Source organism: Mytilus galloprovincialis, chromosome 3 (assembly GCF_965363235.1).
Source record: "Mytilus galloprovincialis chromosome 3, xbMytGall1.hap1.1, whole genome shotgun sequence".
NCBI lineage: Eukaryota > Metazoa > Mollusca > Bivalvia > Mytilida > Mytilidae > Mytilus > Mytilus galloprovincialis.
This window is the reverse complement of record NC_134840.1, coordinates 13,690,190-13,701,737: the sequence shown is the minus strand read 5'-3', so window position 1 is coordinate 13,701,737 and position 11,548 is coordinate 13,690,190. Positions and strand designations below refer to the sequence as shown.

Genomic DNA, 11,548 nt, shown 5'->3' with positions numbered 1-11,548 from the left:
ACTGTTCTGCATTTCTACAGTTTGTCGTTGACAAAAATAGAACAGTAACACTTTACCACAATATAATAACGGTCATCAACATCACTTTTACGGCGCGATTCTAAACATACATTGTAGGAATTGCACTACCTGGTATTGTCTACTGCTACACGAAGACTTGGATTGTCAAAGCCATCCAAATCATAAAAGTTACTGTTCCATAATGGTACGGAAGAAACTTACTAAGCGGTCAATATCAATACATAGTCATTATGACCAAAACCAGCAACCCTTGCAAACATGTTGTCTTCTTTATATGGTTTCAATAACTTATGACAATTTCACAATTCATTGAAAGTACAAGATATAAAAATCTACTTTCTTCATTATAAAAAAACTTAATACCACAGTATTTATCTTATAACGCAAAGTGTTCCATATTTCAGATTCGATAAATATGAAGGTTTTCTTTGCATTATTATTTCGACAAGGCTGAATGTAAACATTTCTCACAAGTTACACGTATGTGATTTTGTTTGTGTCAATATTTTGGAAACATATCATTATAACCTTTAGATATTAAAGTTGTTTTTTATTCAACTTATGAACAACTTTATAGTAAAGAGATGATAAGATGGATTTTTTTAAATATTGATAGGAACAAAACATTAATCATAAGCCAGTGGCAAAATGTATTGGAAATTGTCGATAAAGCTGTTGACCGCTTGTCAGTATGTCCGGCTTTTCGGTCGTGAGTTGGTGGCAAATTTTTAGACAATGTATATTACAGTTATGAAGGTTCAAAAGAAGAGGTGTGAGTATATCTCATTTCAAAGAAGATGTGAATATAATATTCAAAGTAGATCCGTTTTGAGAGAAAACATTGTTTTAGTAAAGAAATCGAGTGTTATGGCTTTAACATCAAGTCGTTTATCAGAAACGGTTTATTTACAGGGAACAGTTAAATGAGTGTAAAAACGAAAATCTGAAAATAAGGTATTCCTGTTATGTACTGCACACCGAGAATAAACAAATATTGCAAATACATGCTAGTTGAATTTAATAAATGGTTCAAATAGATTGTGACATCGAGAAAACTCCTATAACATTAGATTTTCTAGAATTATAAACGTAAGTATCGTCAGAAAGGTGCATACTAACTACATCATGTTTCTTCAACTGAATTGGAACGAAAATGTTACTTGTTTTGTAGACTCCACTGCTATGATGAATCTGTATTGTTCTTTCCACAATAGTTTTGTTGGAATTTCCTGAGTTTATTTGAATATAATGAGCTACCTCAGAAACGGTAACGTCAGCTTTTGATTTACAATAGCAGGAAATCTGTATACAGGCGTAAAGGTAGTATAAACCTTCGGAGGGTATCGTCACACCTGTCGAAATATTTCCACCGGAGGCTTTCAAAGGGGGATCATTATTTATATAATCATTTTTCAATAAATAGCTGCCTTTTACAAGAGTCTGTGCTACAGGATACGTTTTGTCCTTTTCGTTAGATTCCGTAGTTTCTGTGGTATTTTCTCGTGTCATAAAATATCCTGAAATCTGAAAAAAACACAACAAGTTGTAGCTTGCAAATAGTAGTAAATACTGCAACAGTCTAATACTAAAACAAAACAAAAAATTTATCTTCTTTCTGCTTACAAAAAACGGCAATGCTGTCTTGAATCATAATTATGGATTATATGCTTCTGTATTCACATCTCGCTATATTCGGTCATTCGAATAATTAGAATATTACAGTCAGCTTAATTTACGAGTTGGGTATTTAACTAACGCATCTAGGAAGCTACGTGTTGACGGTACAATAAGACTGTAAGCGTTATTATAATAACCTTTAACGAATATTTATCCAAGACACTGGAAGCTTTATAAACTTGTCTGATAACCGAACATTTCTACTTATCGTATTTGTTTTACTACATACATGTACCTTATCATTTTCAGCCTACCGAGTAAGTTGTACTAGAACGGCTAGAACACTACATGCATAATACTTTTGTGTTGTTTACCTACGTTTTTCTTTGAATGTAGTAAAGATAATATATGAGAATAATGAAGTCAACTAGAGATGACAGAATTAACAAAAGTATGCAGCAAAATTATCTGCGATTTGGAGCAATGAGTTTCTTTCACTTTTAATATTAATGATTTGCCTTACTTTGGTTTTGAGATGATAATTTTTTTTTACCTCAAATTACTACAAAATTTTGGAGAGTGCATAAATTTATAGTGGATATGAGTTATGCTACTAAAGGTAAAACATCAAATCAAAATTGGTTTGTGACCCAGATTTGTTTTAGTTAAATTGATTTATGACAACTGAATAGCGGTTTACTACTGTTGCCTTTATATATACATGTATAACATTTGTTACAATGTATGTTGGGTCAAAGTGTCAATTACAGAATTCAACAAATACTTTGTCATTATTGCTGGTAATTTCAACTTCTAAGCAGTTTTTTGGAAACAGCACTTATATAGAAAAGGTAATGCATTAATGTATTTATAAGGTAAAATAGTAATGAAAAATATTATGTAACTTACCAAAATCAGGATCATTACTGTCGATTCTGTCGTCGGTACACTAATATACTGCACTTGTTTCACATTTTGCACTGTATTCGTATCATTCGTGGCGTGTATCGGTAGCATTATATGATGTTGTGTTTCTTTGGATATTGAGTCCACTTGCTCATTATGTAGCGGCGGCATGTGCAATATAATAATTACTTCTATAGAAACAGTGATCAATAAACAGAAAAATATAAATATACTTAAACAACATCCTCCTTTAATTTTCAAATGTTTTATGTGCAAATTATGAGATTTTTCTTTCTCCAATTTTGAACCTTTTAGTAATGTGATGTTAGCATTGGAATCCATTTTGGGTAAAACTTAGTCAGTATTGTATCAACATGTTTTGTTAAACAATCATGGGTTTTTACATTACATTTTCGTTGAATTCGGTACAAAACAGCTTCCGTGTTTATTTACATAAACACATAATCCTACACTGTTAACATTTTAAAAATAGATACACGCATGTACATTTAAAAGTGGGGTTTTACTGTTTCGTTTAAGTGGTTTACAATTCTGTGAAGTATATCTTAAAATATTTGTTTTAAAATAAGAATACATTATTGTTTATTATATGCATATATGACTTGCATTGCGTGCATTGATAAGGTTTAAGAACAAAAAGATATTAAGTAACTGTTTCTTTCATATTTCTTTTGCATAAACGGTATTTTTATATTATAATGATTTATGACTTGCGAATTGCCTTTATTTATTCACCTTACCTAGAAAATGTCTCGTTTGATATTGTAACAAGTTGAAAAGAAATACTTAAAACCGTTACAACTAGTATCAGTATACTGATCAAACAAGCTAGATAATTATACATAACGATAAATAAGAATTTCATATATACTCATTAATTTCCGATTAAAAATGAAATATTTATAATATAGTTTAGATGATTTGTATCATTGATAGACAGAGAGAAATCTTGGATTTCTTATAAAATAAAGAGACCTTCACTAGAATGCTGGACTAGTGAAGTAAATTACATGCAATATGTTGTTGAATACAAAAATAAAAAAAATTAAAAAAAAATATGATGTAAGTAGTTGTTATTGTATTTGAAGTATCGGCGATCATTGTAAACTGTTCTGCAGGAAAATTGAAGATGAACAGACTTTGTTTGATTGTGGTTAAGTTTGTTCCCAAGTAAACTTGCTAAGTGTTAAATTATTGTCGAACTCGGTATCATAATACATGTATGTCCTGCATAATATTTTGGACAACCCCTCTCAACAGCCTGTATCTAAGATTATAAACACCAGTCATCAAGACTGACGAGTACAATGGGTAAGATACATTGTATTTACCTTTCTATTCAAACAATTATTCTGTTTTCATCCAAAATCACCTGACCTTTAAAGAATTTTGTCAAGTGCATAGAATTTTAAAATTCCAATTATCTATTTTGATTTATTTTGTTTTCTTATCATTATGTGGATTTGTTTTTTACCTTACTCGTCTTTTTTTGTACATTTTATAGTGGAATCAATTTGTTTAATGGATGCGAGTCCTTCTTTAACATCAATTGAACAATATTGTTTTTTTCTGCACATCCAATTCATTCGTGTGATGTGTTTGGGCTTTTGATTTTTCCATTTGATTAAGGACTTTCCGTATTGAATTTTCCTCGGAGTTCAGTATTTTTGTGATTTTACTTTTTTCAACGAACATTATTAAAGAGGTAAATAGTTTGTACAGCTATTGTTTGATGCACTTATATCTTTTTTTAACAATTCTATCTTGAGCTTTTTTATTATACATTCTTAAAAACAATGTAGATGTAAGCAGACTTCGGCAAAAACCACGAATTCCAATATTCACGAAAAACAATCATTCGTAAAACCACGAGAACTGCTACCCTCAGAAATAAATGAATCCCCAGTATATAAACTTCTGTTAAAATGTCTATAAGCATCTATTCCAAATCGACATATTAGTACTTAACCTTCTATTATGTCATTCATGAATTGTTATATATAATTCTGGTTTTTGTATTTTGATCAATTCAATTGTCCTGAAATTCTAAATTTAAACCCATAAACTATGGGGATTTAAATTAGTTCCTTCTCTTTTTCGATTGATTAAAATGTGTTATGCGATTCCATGATATGCATGACACATATAAAACAGAAGACTTCCTTGTAGGGATTTACAAAATATTTTGAAATATAATACAATTGGTTCTATAAACTTCTTCCTAGTTTTTTAATAAGTTTTGATTTTAAATATGTTTACTCTATACAACTTATATTAACAAAACATAAAAATCAATTTAAAGCACTTTTGTTTTGTTTTCAGTTTAATCCATGAAGTCTATCATCTTTCACATAATGATATGACTTATATTAACTTCTGGTAACAGTAGGACATAGATGTTCCAATCTAATAAATCGAATAAAAAGACCAATCATGGTAACAAATAAAAACTGAGGTAATCGCATGATCTCCAACAAGAGCGAGACAAGGGAGTGTCTACAGGTTATGCATCTTCTGCAATGCATACATCACTCGTGTTGCAAATCAACAATCAGCCAAAATGTCAGAGTAACATATTATACCACTTTTCTGATAAAACAAGACCGAGGAGATTGAAAACATATCGCAAGTGAGTTTAGATGCAGGCATATTTTAATTATCAACAAATGTGTAATGGCGGCTGTAATACTTATAACAAATATTCATACATTTTCTCTGCTGACATAATGCACTAATGGACGATATTTTAAGATTAATAGATAAGTATTGAGAATCCTAGACCGTCCTTCGGAAGAGGCTTAAATAAGTCTGAACAACTTAATGCGATTGTAAAACTTTAAACAATTATGTACTTCATGTATTGTTGAGTTCAAATTTACTTGGAAATTATAAATTATAAATGATATTTCCTTTAAAACGATTAACTATAATAATTGATCTTTATTAGTAAACGATAAATTATAAATGATCATTGCACCTCAATATTATAAAGTCATCCGGTTAGGTTATATTTCATTGAAAGCCTCGGTAGACAACTGGTCTAAGCAGTTGATCAACAGCGATCAATAGCACGTAGGTTATGAGTTGAAACCCACTCATGGCAGGTTCGTTTGACTTTGATCTTAAATTATCAGGAATATCAGAGAGACGAAAGATACCAGAGGGACAGTCAAACTCATAGATCGAAAATAAAGTGACAAATCCATGGTTAAGAAAAGACAGTAGCCCTGCCGATGGTCGGTGGGTGGTTTGCTTTAGCCGCACCACACATAATTTCATCTCTCGGAAGTGTTGTAGTGAAGAACCGATCTTTGATTGAATCTTTTTTTTTTTTATCAATTCACAACTTTGACACGGGATGAGACCCACTTTCTGTTGAAGACTTTAGGTTGCCCCAGTCATGTATTTTTTTTGATTTTGATGTTAAGTTGATGTCTCATTGACGTATTATCCACTTCTCCTGTTATTCACATATAGAAAAATATAGAAAAAAGTTAAATCACTAAAATACTGAACTCCGGGGAAAATTCAAAACGGAAAATCGCTAATCAAATTTATTGACATCTTAACATAATACGTAAAACTTCTATCAGTTTAAAAAAGACAAATAAAAGTTCACTGGACTAGATAAATACATGTATAAATGACTGTAATACATTAGTATTTCAACATTGTTTATGAGATCGGCCACACAAATAGTAATTATTGTTCCATGTTATAGCTTCGCGTCTTCTGTTAGAATAGTAGGCAGTCCGCCTAACAGTCGGTTTCATTTCTCAATATTCAAACTTATACACCGCATATTTCAATATTATTAACTTCTCATGACGATTGTTCTCCCAAAACGATTTTCGCAAATTTCATAACTTGCAGGTTTCACAGTCTAAACATACCAAAATAGCTTCCGTACCTTGAAGTGGACACGTAATCATACGAAGACACTTCAGTTTTCAGGTTGAAATTCCCTTGCATCTGGAAAGTTCCACAAAGGAAACTCGTGTATACCCGTTTTGATTCTGATGAACCTCCATATTTGGTCATCAGCAGAGTATCTATGGTATTAGGTAATAGTGGATGACTTTTGGTGACATTATGGTAGAATATTGGGACGGATTCAATGTCACCAAAATCAAAAGTTATTGCCACATAGACGAAATACAGAGCTCGATGAGGACCTGGTACTACAATACTGTTGGTCGTAGTGTTCATGTCTACTCCATGTTTGAATGATATCCCGAGAGGGTCTTTTTCTGTTCTCCATACAAATTTCTTATCTAAAATCAAATTAATTAACATTAAATTAAAGTCTTTTAATATAAAATTTGTTATTCGTGATGTCAATTAAACACATCAAAATATTACTACTAATTTACTAGACTGATTTAATCCCACCTCAAATTATAGAATTGAGAATGGAGTCATAGAATACTTAAACGACATTCAATTAAAGGAGTAACACGTTTTGAAATTTCGAATGCATCTAAAATATATATTTCTTTATTTTTATTGAAATCCCTAGTTTTTATTTCAGAAAATTTACTTAGAAGTTTATATTTACAAACACGAAAACGATGCATGTATGATAAATAGAAATGACATAAAATTTTTGTGATTACCCGATATCAGTAATAATTATGCAAATTGACGTAAAACAAACTTAGTAGTAAATACAAGTTGTTTAACTAATGGTTAAGATGTTGTGATATATTCTGTTATCGCGCAATAAAAACATACAACAAAGAACGCATGGTCCCGACATAATACTATTTTACAAATATAAGGATTCGCTGTAGTCGTTTGACTCCACTTTTAATAATCTAATGAAAGGTGGTACTCGACTGTTGTTATACATATTTATGTGGGATATCAATGACGATTCTGTATATCATTTATAGTGTAATTATCATGTTATATTGAGTTCCGTATTGACTGTCTATATTTAGGCATCTTTAGAAACCTGGTTTATTAAAAATTAAAAAATAAACATACTTCATTGACATGTTTTGTTAAATGACGGCTGCCTAATGACTTTTGTAATAATGTTCCTCGTATGTTATTGACGTTTAGCGCGGTGGTATTTTCTGGTCAGACGCGCGTTTCGTCTACAAAAGACTCCTCAGTGACACTCGAATCCAAAAAAGTTAAAATGAGCATTGAGGACCAAAATTCCTAAAAGTCCTTAAGAAGAAGATGGTTTTCAACCATTCCGCTATTTCTCAGAACCATACAAACCTTTCAATTTGTCAACGTCTAGGTTCATGTGAATTGAGTTTGGTCGATTTCTCCACCATTTAAGCTGGTCGTAAATATCCTCAATGTTTCCAGTATCTAAACAAAAAAGTATAATTTGCAAATCATACACTTTCTGCAAATAAAATCGAAAAAATGATTTTTGAAGCCCTTTAGAAGAAATAGTTGGAATTTACATGTCATATCTGTTTTGTTTGACAATCTAAGACTGAGGATTGAATAACTTACATTTCTTTTTTTTTACAAATACTATGTTTTTCAAAATCAATTAAATAAGTAAACTTAAACGTTAAGTTAGAAAAGTTGCTTGTTTTATGAAGAAACGTTACTGTTTAAATCGACTATAAATAGTTTTAACTGTGAAAGACATTTGTTTTCAAGATATTATCAGCCGGTTAATATCTCGATTTTCTAAATATTATTTATGATTCATTAACTTATCTTTTTATTTAAATTAAATATCGTACATTGTGTAGCCTTTTATTTCTTTCAACGAACTGCTTAAGTTTGTGTTTTTAATATCTGATATAAATATCATTCTAACTGGGTCATCTAAATTTATGTTTCGTTCTGCGAAAAGGAAAATAAAATTCTCTTTAATCTTATCTTTCGGTACAATTGTGTTATTTAGTTCGTAAGATTAAAGTTTACAAGTCTTAACCTATCTCTACTACAGATGGCAAAAAGAGCAATTAATTAAATATGTGTTTCTTTACAAGTGATTGTTTCGTGTACAGTGTTAATAAATGTATTAGTCTAATAATAAACGACTTTTAGGAATTAAAGGTGCATTTTAACCACAATTTTTTTTTAAATCGTTAAAAAGTGAGATATTTCTTCTTGATTGTTAAAATAGCTAGTGTATGAATGAAATCACTTACCTAACATTCTTTCTTGTTCTGTCATTATCATCTATAAATTTAAAGTAACAATCTTTTATGAAATTAATTTAAAAGATTGAATTCTATCAACCGATCCCTATTCAACCGATCGACCTATTGCAGCGGCTCATCCCTACCACTAATTTTATAGCAAATGCCCCCCCCCCCCCCCCAGAGACCGATCCACCCACATCCAGAAATGTCAAGTGTCGACAGAATACGCCGCCGGAGTGAAATATGACCTGCTGTCGACACCAAATTATCAAGACTCAAAACACAAAAAAAATAACCTATATGATTACCAATGATGAAGTTTTTTATGTCTATCTATACGATATCTGTTTTGCTTTTTCCCCCGCATGAAGACCGTCAGTTGTCTTCGGTGGACATAGTTGTCCAAATGACAATCATACCAAATTTCTTTTTGTTTAATATTGTACACAACAAACGGTACTGGAATACAACTAAACTAGTCCATAATAGCGATAATATGAGGCAGGCATTACCTGTAAATGGGGACAAAGTCTGTATTAATTTTTTTTTTAATTCAAACATGTTGATAAAAGAAACGGAAATACCGTAACGTTTCCAATATTTGTTCTGTTGTTAGGGATTTAGTTGTGACGTTATTTAAGTTATTACGTCATATATTCAATGTAAACAAAGAAAAGCTGTTATCAGGTAAAGTTTTTTTCATATCAAACAATTATTAAAAATGATTGGGTGTTAAATTCAGTCCTATATTTGTTGATATGTTGATAAATATACTTTTTATTTAAAGTCTCATGCATAGATGACCGGAACAGGAAGTAGATCTGACAATTAAGAGATAACTGTATTGTATTTGAAGCTTTAAGGACGTCCATCGGTAGTTTTACTGTCGCAAATTTAGTTTACCTGGCGACGCGGAGCGGAGACAGGTAAACGGGTATTTGCGACAGTAAAACTACCGATGGACGTCCGCAAAGCTTCAAATACAATACAGTTATCTCTATTCTAATGGAAAACAAGTTCATAATTAAATTTCAATCATAATTTCAGTGTAAAATCTTCATTAAAGAAAATTCCGCGAAAAGATGTTATCTTCTTTGGTCCCTACACTACGTGACGTCATAGGTATGCTTCCGGTGTCAAACATAAACAGCGGGCGTTTTCTGGCTTCTGTGCCGCTTCAAAATGTAATAAAATTTAATAAAAAGAAGATTTTAAGGCGCAACAAGTGAGTTATTTGTTTATTATTGTAGAAATAACATGTCAATACATTCCGAAATTCAAAATGTCGGCTTCCTTAGTTACAGACAAGGAGATAGAGAATTTTACGCTTACTGTCATCCAATCAGAACATTTGTTACAAATTAATTGCATTAGAATTAAAGTTAACGATTTTGAGTTCATCAGTAGAATGAAAAATTCGGGAAATTTTCCTGATTTTTTTTTTTTTTTTTTTTTTTTTTTCTACTGTTATTGGGGACTTCGTCCCCATAATATGAGGCAGGCATTACCTGTAAATGGGGACGAAGTCTGTATGAATTATTTTTTTGTAACTTACATTTTTATATTTGTTAAGAAAAAGAAACGGAAATACCATAACGTTTCCGATTTTGGTTCTGTTGTTAGGGATTTTAGTTATGACGTTATTTAAGTTATGACGTCATATGCAATGTAAACAAAGAAACGCTATCATCAGGTAACGTTTTTTCATATCAAGGAATTATTAAAAATGAAATTGGTATTGCGCGTTCCTTCCTATTTTATACTAGACTGATAAATATATATTTTACTCAAAGTTTCATACAAACGAGACCGGAAAAAGGAAGTACATTGTACATTTCTGCGCAGGTCCGGGATTTCAAAACATGACATAAAAAAAATTGAACGATTTTGAGTTCATTAGTACAATGAAAAATTCGGGAAATTTTCCCGATTTTTTTTTTTTATTGAATTTTCTACTGTTATTGGGGACTTCGTCCCCATATAATAGATATTAAAAAAACACAATTCAGAAATAATAAAAACAATAAAATGTACCACATCAAATTATGCTCTCAGTACATGTTAAAGCATGCATAGAGAACTAAATTTGCTACCAACATTTCAATGTACACTGAAATATCAGGATTCTATTTTATCTAAAACAGCAATTACTGTTCTCCCACAATAAACAACAATTTACGAGTAATAAATGTTAATTACCTTTCCAATAAGTTTCGGTAAGAAGGATGGTTTTTTGGTGCAGCAAAGTTTCTGTTTACCATCCTTTGATTTCGTAATACTGTCAAAAAGAGTGTCTTTTGCTGTGATGTTCTTTCCAAGATAATCACACGGAATACACACACCAGAATCGGCCGGCAAGTTGAAAGACTCCAACTTTCCAGAGTTGTCAATTTCTGTTTTATTAATTCTGTCTTTATAGACAAGTATTGCCGCTAAAATTAACGCCATGAAAAAATTGGCAAAAATTGACGAAGTCAGTATACAGCGAAGTTTGTTTTCAAGACAAGATTTCTTATTTAAAGTCATGTTGCAAAACAATGGAATTAATTCAGAATGGTCTACCTATTGGATTTATCTAAAATGAAGTTGTTATAATCTATACCGATCTTTTTATTTATAACTAACTTACTTCCCGTTTAATTATGGACTATTTCGTTAGGCTATAAATAGCTAAATAGGTTTTTAGTCGGTAAAATTATCTACTACGTATTTTCGGAAAAGCCAATTTCAACCAACATAAAAAAAAAACTATTACATCTAAAGTTATATTTATAGAAAATCATGCAGCAAATTCTTAGATACTCTAAATTGATGTTAAGTGAATGATACTCCTCAAGTTAAAGGAGTTTCCATTTTGG

General features: G+C 31.0%; 2 long non-coding RNA genes across 2 annotated transcripts; both read right to left on the bottom strand.

Moving 5' to 3' along the window:
* Positions 1-1,022: 1,022 nt before the first annotated feature.
* Positions 1,023-2,987, bottom strand: LOC143067233 (uncharacterized). Its single transcript, XR_012975888.1, has 2 exons — positions 2,548-2,987; positions 1,023-1,545 (listed from the first exon to the last, which is right to left on the bottom strand). It is a non-coding gene; the product is annotated as an uncharacterized LOC143067233 (long non-coding RNA).
* Positions 2,988-6,105: 3,118 nt separating this feature from the next.
* On the bottom strand, positions 6,106-11,282 carry LOC143067232 (uncharacterized). The gene is made up of 4 exons (XR_012975887.1): positions 10,890-11,282; positions 8,697-8,727; positions 7,798-7,893; positions 6,106-6,839 (listed from the first exon to the last, which is right to left on the bottom strand). It is a non-coding gene; the product is annotated as an uncharacterized LOC143067232 (long non-coding RNA).
* Between the last annotated feature and the right edge of the window lie 266 nt (positions 11,283-11,548).